The following is a 9,759-nucleotide window of genomic DNA, read 5'->3' as shown; positions in this document are numbered from 1 at the left end:
GGCAAGCACGGTGTCTGGCTTGCACAGCAGAGCCTCAGAGTGTCGGGCTTAGGGGTACTTGTGCCTGAGGGGAGACACCTGGTTTCACTCAGTCCAGTTTCCCCCCTTCGAGGCTCATCTGAGGAGTTTGTCAGTGCTGCTGCAAGGGAGTGGGGGGTGCAGCCTTCGATATGCTCCCGCTTCCCTGGGGGACATTCCTTCGACTAATCCAAAGGCCACAGCTTGTCCTGGAGGCTTTCTGTGTCGATGAATGTTTGAGGCATCAATTCCTTCAGTTCCTTACAGCACCCGGGACGTGTTTATTGGTACGTGTGGTGGAACTGGTACCTGTATGTGTAATTGTATCTGTACCTCCGACTGTATCTGTGTCAGCAATTGCATCTGAGTGTGTTCCAGTGCCCATATCTATAGCTCTTTCTCTGCCTGTGTAGAGAAAGAACAATGTGTAATTGTGCCCATCTCTGGAGTTGTATCAACGTCTGTCACTGTATTTGTATGCATCTCTATATCCTCATCCCTATCTCTGTCGGTGGCTGTTCGTGCAGCTATGTGCAGCTACCTGTTAGTTACCTCTGCCTGTGGCAGCACAGCTCTGTGCTGGTGCTGTATATGTGTAACGGCTCCTCTGTCTCACGGTACCTCAGTCAGTCATGGTGCCACTTGCTGTATCTGCCGCTGCTTGTCTCGTTGAATGTGTCCTTTTATCTGTGACTGTACTTGTACCCTAAACTGCATCTGGAACTGTCTGTGTATCTGGAATTGTAGCTATTTTGTGCCTCATCTGCAACTGTATCTGCAATTCAGTGTGAGTCTGTGTCTGTAATTATATTGACACGGGTGATGGAGCCAGTGCCTGTATTTCTGATAGTGCCAGTATCTGTCTCTCTAATGGTGCCTGGACCTGTAACTGTACCTGTAACTGTATCTGCATTGATAATGCATCTGCAGTGGTGTCCGCAGTGCAAATCCTTTCTGTAGTTCCATCTGGAATAGTATTTGCATCTGCAGTGGTATCTGCAGCCGGAATGGCATCTGCATCTGCGTTTGTGTCTGAAATTGCACATGCATGGGCATGAATAAAAGAATTCCCTTTGTAATCCTGTACGTTGTGTCCCAGCCTCTCTCCTTGGTCAGCACGAGCCAGTTGCCAAATTTTGGTGACAACTCCCCATCATGGCCACACGGTAGCGGTACCAGCACCAGTTCTACCACAGTTGGGAGTGGAGAGGGAGAGGACAACACCAACCCAAAAGCACCCCAAGCCCCTGCTCATCCCCACGGATGGGGCAGGATGGGGCAGCACACACATGTCGGTATCGCAGGGCCACCGGTGCCGGTCCCATCCCTTCCCCTTGGACACAAAATTCATGTCCCCAAAAAAATCATGCTTGCGATGGGAGATTGCAGATCTGGGGAGACTGTTGGGATTGGAAACCATCACGGGGTTGAGAAATCGTCATTGACATGGGAAACCATTGTGGGGATGGGAAAGACTCATTGGAGACAGGAACCCAGCAGGATGGGGAACTGCTGAGATGGGATTTGTGGTGTGAAGAAGCAAAACCCTGTAAGGCTGGCTGAAGCAGGTGCTGGTGGAATGATCACCATGGGGCCAGACCCCCAAAACCCTGATTGCCCCAAACAGACCCCGCACTGCCCAACCACCATGGCAGATGCAGCAGCAGGCTCCTGCTCCTCCTCAGGCTCCTGCTCTCCAGGGAACTCCCCCGCCAGCTCTGCCCGCCAGGCTCTCACCCCATCACCCCTCTTCGCTTCCCCCTGCAGAGAGGTTCCCTTCCAGCTTCTGACAGCATCAGAGGTGCCCAGCGGGAGCTTCACCACCCCAGCCATGTCACCGCTGATCCCTGCCTGAGTGCTGCCCTCTGTCATGGCGCTGCCAGTGTCCCGTGAGTCTGCCCAGGTCCACACTGTCACCTGCCAGCTGGCCCAGGCCACCGCCTGGCAGGGGGTGCCCAGGGCCCCTGGGCCCCTGGGCAGGTGTGTTGTGGGTGGGTGTTTTAGATCACTGGAAGAGACACCGTGGAAGGTATTAGCAAAAAGTGATTTTAATGTGATGTTATAGAAGTGTGACTTCGCAAAGTTCGATGGCAACGTTCACTCTATAACTTACTACATGGAAGAAACATACAAAGGAAAATCAAGTTAGAATTTATTTAAAATTATTTACACAGAGACCAGAGACATAAAAAGGTAAGGGAGACCCTCCTGTTGAGTCACAAAGTTCAGAATGGACCCCCTTGCTTTCTAAACTCCTGATGGAGTTTAGATGCAGCTAGATTCAATCTTAATGCCAGACTTGGTCAATGGTTTATGCCTAATGGGAGAGGTACAAAGGGTAAGGAAGATCTCCCGTTGAGTCTTGAGGTTCAGAACAGACCCCCTTGCTTTCTAAACTCCTTCTCAGAGAGACGTCTAGGTGAGGCTGGATCCAGGCTTAGTCGCAGACTTGGTCAACAGTTTATGTCTAATGGAAAAAATATAAAGGGTAATTCTTATTAATATAAATGGTAACTCTTGTTGAGTTATTACACCAATTTGTGGGGGAACGAGTGATTATGGATCCTACACAATTTGAGGTAGCAGCAATTAAAGATTTATTAACACTGTTACGGTAAACCACAAGATTAGATTGAACAGTTTTTAACAATATTTAATCATCAACCAATTATCAGAGTGATTTAAAAAAGTTGTTATAGTCAACACTACAGTTTCCTAAATCGAATGTGTAAACACAAACACACACACACACACATACAGAATTTAACCTATGATAGTAAATTATTGGTACCAAACGATCTTTGAAACTTTGGAGAAATCTGATTGTAGTGAATTACTCACTATTCTCCATCATCAGCATTTGTCAGCAGATGATCTTCGAACCCTTTATCTTCACTGGCATCTATCAGCAGATGATCTTGGAAATCTTCCTTTGAAATCCTCAAGAAATCTATTATTTGAAATCCTCGTGATATCTACCCTGAGAGGCATCCCAACTCAGAGATACTGGGTCACAGCCTGCTGTGATCCCGGAGAGCTCAAAGGGTCTTACTCAGGATTGCTATTTACAGGATCACAAGATGATTGACTTTGGTCAGTATTTTTTTTTCATTTTGGCCATATCGTTGTTTAAACCCGACCGACAGCCAAACACCACACAGCCGCTCACTCACCTTCTCTGCACAGGGGTTGGTGGAGGCAACTGGATGGGTAAAGGTAAGGAAACTTGTAGGTTGAGATAAAAACAATCTAAAAATTTAAATGAGATTAAAATACTTATAATAATTATAGCAATAATAGAATATACAAACAAGTGATGCACAGCGTGATTGCTCACCACCCACCGACCGATGCTCAGCCCTTCCTGGTTAGCGATCTCAGAGGAGAGAAAATCCGGGAGCTGCAACCGTGGAAGAGAGGGAGAGCAAAACTCCTGGCCAACCCTCCTCTATACACTGAGCATGACGTCGTACGATACAGAATATTTCAGTGGCCAATTTGGGTCCATCGCTATGGCTGTGCTCCCTCCCAGCTTTTTGTGCACCTGCACACGGGCAGGACATGGGACGTGGGAAAGTCCTTGATTCCTTAGCAGCAACTGAAAGCATCGATGCATTATCAACTTTATTCTCATACCAAATCCCGTACTGGATCTGAAACACAGCCCTGTTTTAGCTGCTGAGAAGAAAAATTAGCTCTGTCCCAGCTGAAACTGGGACAGTATCCACCCCTCATTCCATAACATTTACATTATGCTCAGGTTCCATGTTCGCCATTACATTCTAATTAACCATACCTCTTTTCCTTTTTTTAATGTACACACATAGATACCATTCCCTTGGGCTACTGTCGGGGAAAGCAGCTGGTTTGCTGATAACCTAGTTGAAGAAGAGTTTGACTTTGACAAGATTCCGGTGTACCCTTGAGATAAGGAAGCTTTGCTTAAAGCAGAAAACTTTCAAGGAGTTGCTGAATACATAGCAGGATGAAGCATGCAGGGAGGAAACTGAACAAGGTTATCCAGTGAGAATGTTAAAAACAACTATTTGAACAGTTACATTGTAACACTCTGGCACCTGAAATATATAAAAATGCATGCTTTTAGTAATAAAAATATTAGCCGTTTCTTCACCAATGTGAGTCTGTGTGTGTCGCTTTGTCTGTCTATAAAGCGACACTGTTAGCCAGAGAAAAAGAGCCCAACTTCCTGCGCTCCTCGCCAGTCAGAAAGAGCCCAAATTGCTGCGCTGTTAGCCAGGGATTAAGAGCCCAACTTCCTTTGATGTGATCCAGGGATAAAGAGACCACATTCCTGCGCTGTTAGCCACGGATAAAGGGCCCACCTTGCTCCACTGTTAGCCAGGGATGAAGAGACCACCTTCCTACACTGCTAGAAAGAGATTCATAGCCCAAATTACAGCACTGTTAACAAGGATAAAGAGCCCACTTACCTGCTCTGTTAGCCACGGATAAAGAGCCCACCTTCCTGCGCTGGTAGCCACGGATAAAGAGACAATCTTCCTGCACTGTTAGCCTGAGATTAATAGTCCAAATTCCTACACTGTTTGCCACGGATAAAGAGCCCACCTTGCTGTGCTGTTAGGCAGGGACAAAGAGCCCACCTTGCTGCACTGTTAGGCAGGGATGAAGAGCCCAACATCCTGCACTGTTTGCCAGGGAGAAAGAGCCTACCTTGCTGTGCTGCTAGCCAGAGATAAATAGCCCAACGCACTGCACAGTTAACAAGGGATAAAGAGCCCACTTACCTGCTCTGTTAGCCACGGATAAAGAGCCAAAATTCCTGCACTGTTATCCCAGGATCAGCAGCCCACCTTACTGCACTGTTAGCAGAGATAAATAGCTCATCTTGCTGCACTGTTAGCCAGGGATAAAGAGCCCAACTTGCTGTGCTGTTAGCCAGGGACAAAGAGCCCACCTTGCTGCACTGTTAGCCAGGGATTAGGAGACCACCTTCCTGCACTGCTAGCCAAGAGATAAATTGCTCATCTTGCTGCACTGTTAGCCAGAGATGAAGAGACCAACTTGCTACAGTGTTAGCCAGGGAGAAAGAGCCTACCTTGCTGTGCTGTTAGCCAGGGACAAAGTGCCCACCTTGCTGCACTGTTAGCCAGGGATAAAAAGCCGACATTCCTGCACTGTTAGCCAGAGATAAAGAGCCCAAAATGCTACGCTTTTTTCCCAGGATCAGGAGCCCACCTTGCTGCACTGTTAGCCAGAGATAAATAGCTCATCTTGCTGCACTGTTAGCCAGGGATAAAGAGCACACCTTCCTGCGCTGGTAGCCACGGATAAAGAGACGATCTTCCTGCACTGTTAGCCTGAGATTAATAGTCCAACTTGCTACACTGTTTGCCACGGATAAAGAGCCTAACTTGCTGCACTGTTAGCCAGAGATGAAGAGCCCATCTTGCTGTACTGTTAGCCAGGGATAAAGAGCCCACCTTGCTGTGCTGTTAGCCAGGGATAAAGAGCCATCTGCCTGTGCTGTTAGCCAGGGAGAAAGAGCCCACCTTCCTACGCTCTTAGCCGAGGATCAGCAGCCCACCTTCCTGCGGTGTTACCCAGGGACAAAGAGACCACCTTGCTGCGCTGCTAGCCAAGAGATAAATAGCTCATCTTGCTGCACTGTTAGCCAGAGATGAAGAGCCCATCTTTCTACGCACTTAGCCAAGGATCAGGAGTCCACCTTGCTGCGCTGTTAGCCAGGGAGTAAGAGCTCAACTTCATGCTCTGTTGGCCAGGGATAAATAGCCCGACTTGCTGTGCTGTTAGCCAGGAATTAGGAGCCCAGATTCTTGCACTGGTAGCCAGAGATTAATAGCCCAACTTGCTACACTGTTTGCCAGGGATAAAGAGCCCACCTTGTTGTGCTGTTAGCCAGGGATTAAGAGCCCACCTTGCTGCGCTGCTAGCCAAGAGATCAATAGCTCATCTTGCTGCACTGTTAGCCAGAGATGAAGAGCCCAACTTGTTGCACTGTTTGCCAGGGATAATGAGCCCATCTTCCTGCACAGCTAGCCAGGGATAAAGAGCCCATCTTCCAGCGCTGTTAGCTAGGGAGAAAGAGCCCACCTTCCTGCGATGGTAGCCAAGAGATAAATAGCTCATCTTGCTGCACTGTTTGCCAGGGATAAAGACCCCAAATTGCTACGCTGTTAGCCAGTGATAAAGAGCCCACCTTCCTGCGCTGGTAGCCACGGATAAAGAGACAATCTTCCTGCACTGTTAGCCTGAGATTAATAGTCCAACTTGCTACACTGTTTGCCATGGATAAAGGGCCTAACTTGCTGCACTCTTAGCCATGGATAAATAGACCACATTCCTGCGATGTTAGCCAGGGACAAAGAGCCCACCTTCCTGCACTGCTAGCCAAGAGATAAATTACTCATCTTGCTGCACTGTTTGCCAGAGTTGAAGAGTCCAACTTGCTGCACTGTTTGCCAGGGATAAAGAGAACATTTTCCTGCACTGTTAGCCTGAGATTAATAGTCCAACTTGCTACACGGTTTGCCACGGATAAAGAGCGTAAATTGCTGCAGTTTTACCATGGATAAATAGACCACCTTCCTGCACTGTTAGCCAGGAATAAAGAGCCCACCTTGCTCGCTGTTAGCCAGGGAGAAAGAGTCCAACTTGCTCGCTGTTAGTCAGGGAGAAAGAGCCTACCTTGCTGTGCTGCTAGCCAGAGAGAAATAGCCCAACGCACTGGACAGTTAACAAGGGCTAAAGAGCCCACTTATCTGCTCTGTTAGCCAGGGATAAAGAGCCGACATTCCTGCACTGTTAGCCAGAGATAAAGAGCCCAACTTGCTACACTGTTATCCCAGGATCAGGAGACCACCTTCTGCACTGTTAGCCAAAGATAAATAGCTCATCTGGCCGCGCTGTTTGACAGGGAAAATGAGCCACCCTCCTGCACAGCTAGCCAGGGATAAAGAGCCCATCTTCCAGCGCTGCTAGCCAGCGATAAAGAGCCCACCTTCCTGCGGTGGTAGCCAAGAGATAAACAGCTCAACTTGCTGCACTGTTAGCCAGAGATGAAGAGCCCAACTTGCTATGTTGTTATCCAGGAATCAGGAGCCCACCTTGCTGCACTGTTAGCCAGAGATAAATACCCAACTAGCTGTGTTGTTAGCCAGGTATAAAGAGCCCACCTTCCTGCACTGTTAGCCAGAGATAAAGAGCCCACATTCCTATGCTCTTAGCCAAGGATCAGCAGCCCACCTTGCTGTGCTGTTAGCCAGGCATTAAGAGCCCACCATGCTGTGCTGCTAGCCAAGAGATAAATAGCTTATCTTGCTGCACTGTTAGGCAGAGATGAAGAGCCCAACTTGCTGCTCTGTTAGCCAGAGATGAAGAGCCCAACTTGCTACGTTGTTATCCAGGGATCAGGAGCCCACCTTGCTGCACTGTTAGCCAGAGATAAATAGCCCAACTTGCTGTGCTGTTAGCCAGGGATAAAGAGTCCACATTCCTACTCTCTTAGCCAAGGATCAGCAGCCCACCTTGCTGTGCTGTTAGCCAGGGATTAAGAGCCGACCTTGCTGCGCTGCTAGCCAAGAGATAAATTGCTCATCATGCTGCACTGTTAGCCAGAGATGAAGAGCCCAACTTGCTGCACTGTTAGCCAGGGAGAAAGAGCCTACCTTGCTGTGCTGCTAGCCGGAGACAAAGAGCCCACCTTGCTGCACTGTTAGCCAGGGATAAAGAGCCCACCTTCCTGCGCTGGTAGCCACGGATATAGAGACGATCTTCCTGCACTGTTATCCTGAGATTAATAGTCCAACTTGCTACACTGCTTGCCACGGATAAAAAGCCTAAATTGCTGCGCTCTTAGCCATGGATAAATAGACCACCTTCCTGCGATGTTAGCCAGGGACAAAGAGCCCACCTTCCTGTACTGCTAGCCAAGAGAAAAATTGCTCATCTTGCTGCACTGTTAGCCAGAGATGAAGAGTCCAACTTGCTGCACTGTTAGCCAGGGACAACGAGCCCACCTTGCTGCACTGTTACCCAGGAATAAAGAGCCCATCTGCCTGCACTGTTAGCCAGGGATAAAGAGCCCACCTTCCTACGTTCTTAGACAAGGATCAGCAGCCCACCTTCCTGCGGAGCTTGCCAGGGACAAAGAGCCCACCTTGCTGCACTGTTAGCCAGGGATTAGGAGCCCACCTTCCTGCACTGCTAGCCAAGAGATAAATTGCTCAACTTGCTGCACTGTTTGCCAGAGGTGAAGAGACCAACTTGCTGCACTGTTTGCCAGGGATAAAGAGCCCATCTTCCTGCACAGCTAGCCCTGGATAAAGAATCCATCTTACCTGCCCTGTTAGCCAGGAATAAAGAGCCCGCCTTCCTGCGCTGGTAGCCAAGAGATAAACATCTCATCTTGCTGCACTGTTAGCCAGAGATGAAGAGACCAACTTGCTACAGTGTTAGCCAGGGAGAAAGAGCCTACCTTGCTGTGCTGTTAGCCAGGGACAAAGTGCCCACCTTGCTGCACTGTTAGCCAGGGATAAAAAGCCGACATTCCTGCACTGTTAGCCAGAGATAAAGAGCCCAAAATGCTACGCTTTTTTCCCAGGATCAGGAGCCCACCTTGCTGCACTGTTAGCCAGAGATAAATAGCTCATCTTGCTGCACTGTTAGCCAGGGATAAAGAGCACACCTTCCTGCGCTGGTAGCCACGGATAAAGAGACGATCTTCCTGCACTGTTAGCCTGAGATTAATAGTCCAACTTGCTACACTGTTTGCCACGGATAAAGAGCCTAACTTGCTGCACTGTTAGCCAGAGATGAAGAGCCCATCTTGCTGTACTGTTAGCCAGGGATAAAGAGCCCACCTTGCTGTGCTGTTAGCCAGGGATAAAGAGCCATCTGCCTGTGCTGTTAGCCAGGGAGAAAGAGCCCACCTTCCTACGCTCTTAGCCGAGGATCAGCAGCCCACCTTCCTGCGGTGTTACCCAGGGACAAAGAGACCACCTTGCTGCGCTGCTAGCCAAGAGATAAATAGCTCATCTTGCTGCACTGTTAGCCAGAGATGAAGAGCCCATCTTTCTACGCACTTAGCCAAGGATCAGGAGTCCACCTTGCTGCGCTGTTAGCCAGGGAGTAAGAGCTCAACTTCATGCTCTGTTGGCCAGGGATAAATAGCCCGACTTGCTGTGCTGTTAGCCAGGAATTAGGAGCCCAGATTCTTGCACTGGTAGCCAGAGATTAATAGCCCAACTTGCTACACTGTTTGCCAGGGATAAAGAGCCCACCTTGTTGTGCTGTTAGCCAGGGATTAAGAGCCCACCTTGCTGCGCTGCTAGCCAAGAGATCAATAGCTCATCTTGCTGCACTGTTAGCCAGAGATGAAGAGCCCAACTTGTTGCACTGTTTGCCAGGGATAATGAGCCCATCTTCCTGCACAGCTAGCCAGGGATAAAGAGCCCATCTTCCAGCGCTGTTAGCTAGGGAGAAAGAGCCCACCTTCCTGCGATGGTAGCCAAGAGATAAATAGCTCATCTTGCTGCACTGTTTGCCAGGGATAAAGACCCCAAATTGCTACGCTGTTAGCCAGTGATAAAGAGCCCACCTTCCTGCGCTGGTAGCCACGGATAAAGAGACAATCTTCCCGCACTGTTAGCCTGAGATTAATAGTCCAACTTGCTACACTGTTTGCCATGGATAAAGGGCCTAACTTGCTGCACTCTTAGCCATGGATAAATAGACCACATT

General features: G+C 48.8%; 1 long non-coding RNA gene across 1 annotated transcript; it reads right to left on the bottom strand.

Annotated features, from left to right (window-relative positions):
• Positions 1-2,372: 2,372 nt before the first annotated feature.
• LOC141938075 (uncharacterized) lies at positions 2,373-3,954 on the bottom strand. The gene is made up of 3 exons (XR_012627153.1): positions 3,192-3,954; positions 2,860-3,079; positions 2,373-2,485 (listed from the first exon to the last, which is right to left on the bottom strand). It is a non-coding gene; the product is annotated as an uncharacterized LOC141938075 (long non-coding RNA).
• Between the last annotated feature and the right edge of the window lie 5,805 nt (positions 3,955-9,759).

Source organism: Strix uralensis, chromosome Z, assembly GCF_047716275.1.
Source record: "Strix uralensis isolate ZFMK-TIS-50842 chromosome Z, bStrUra1, whole genome shotgun sequence".
NCBI lineage: Eukaryota > Metazoa > Chordata > Aves > Strigiformes > Strigidae > Strix > Strix uralensis.
Note: the sequence above shows the minus strand (reverse complement) of the source record. Positions and strands in the feature narration are given on the sequence as shown.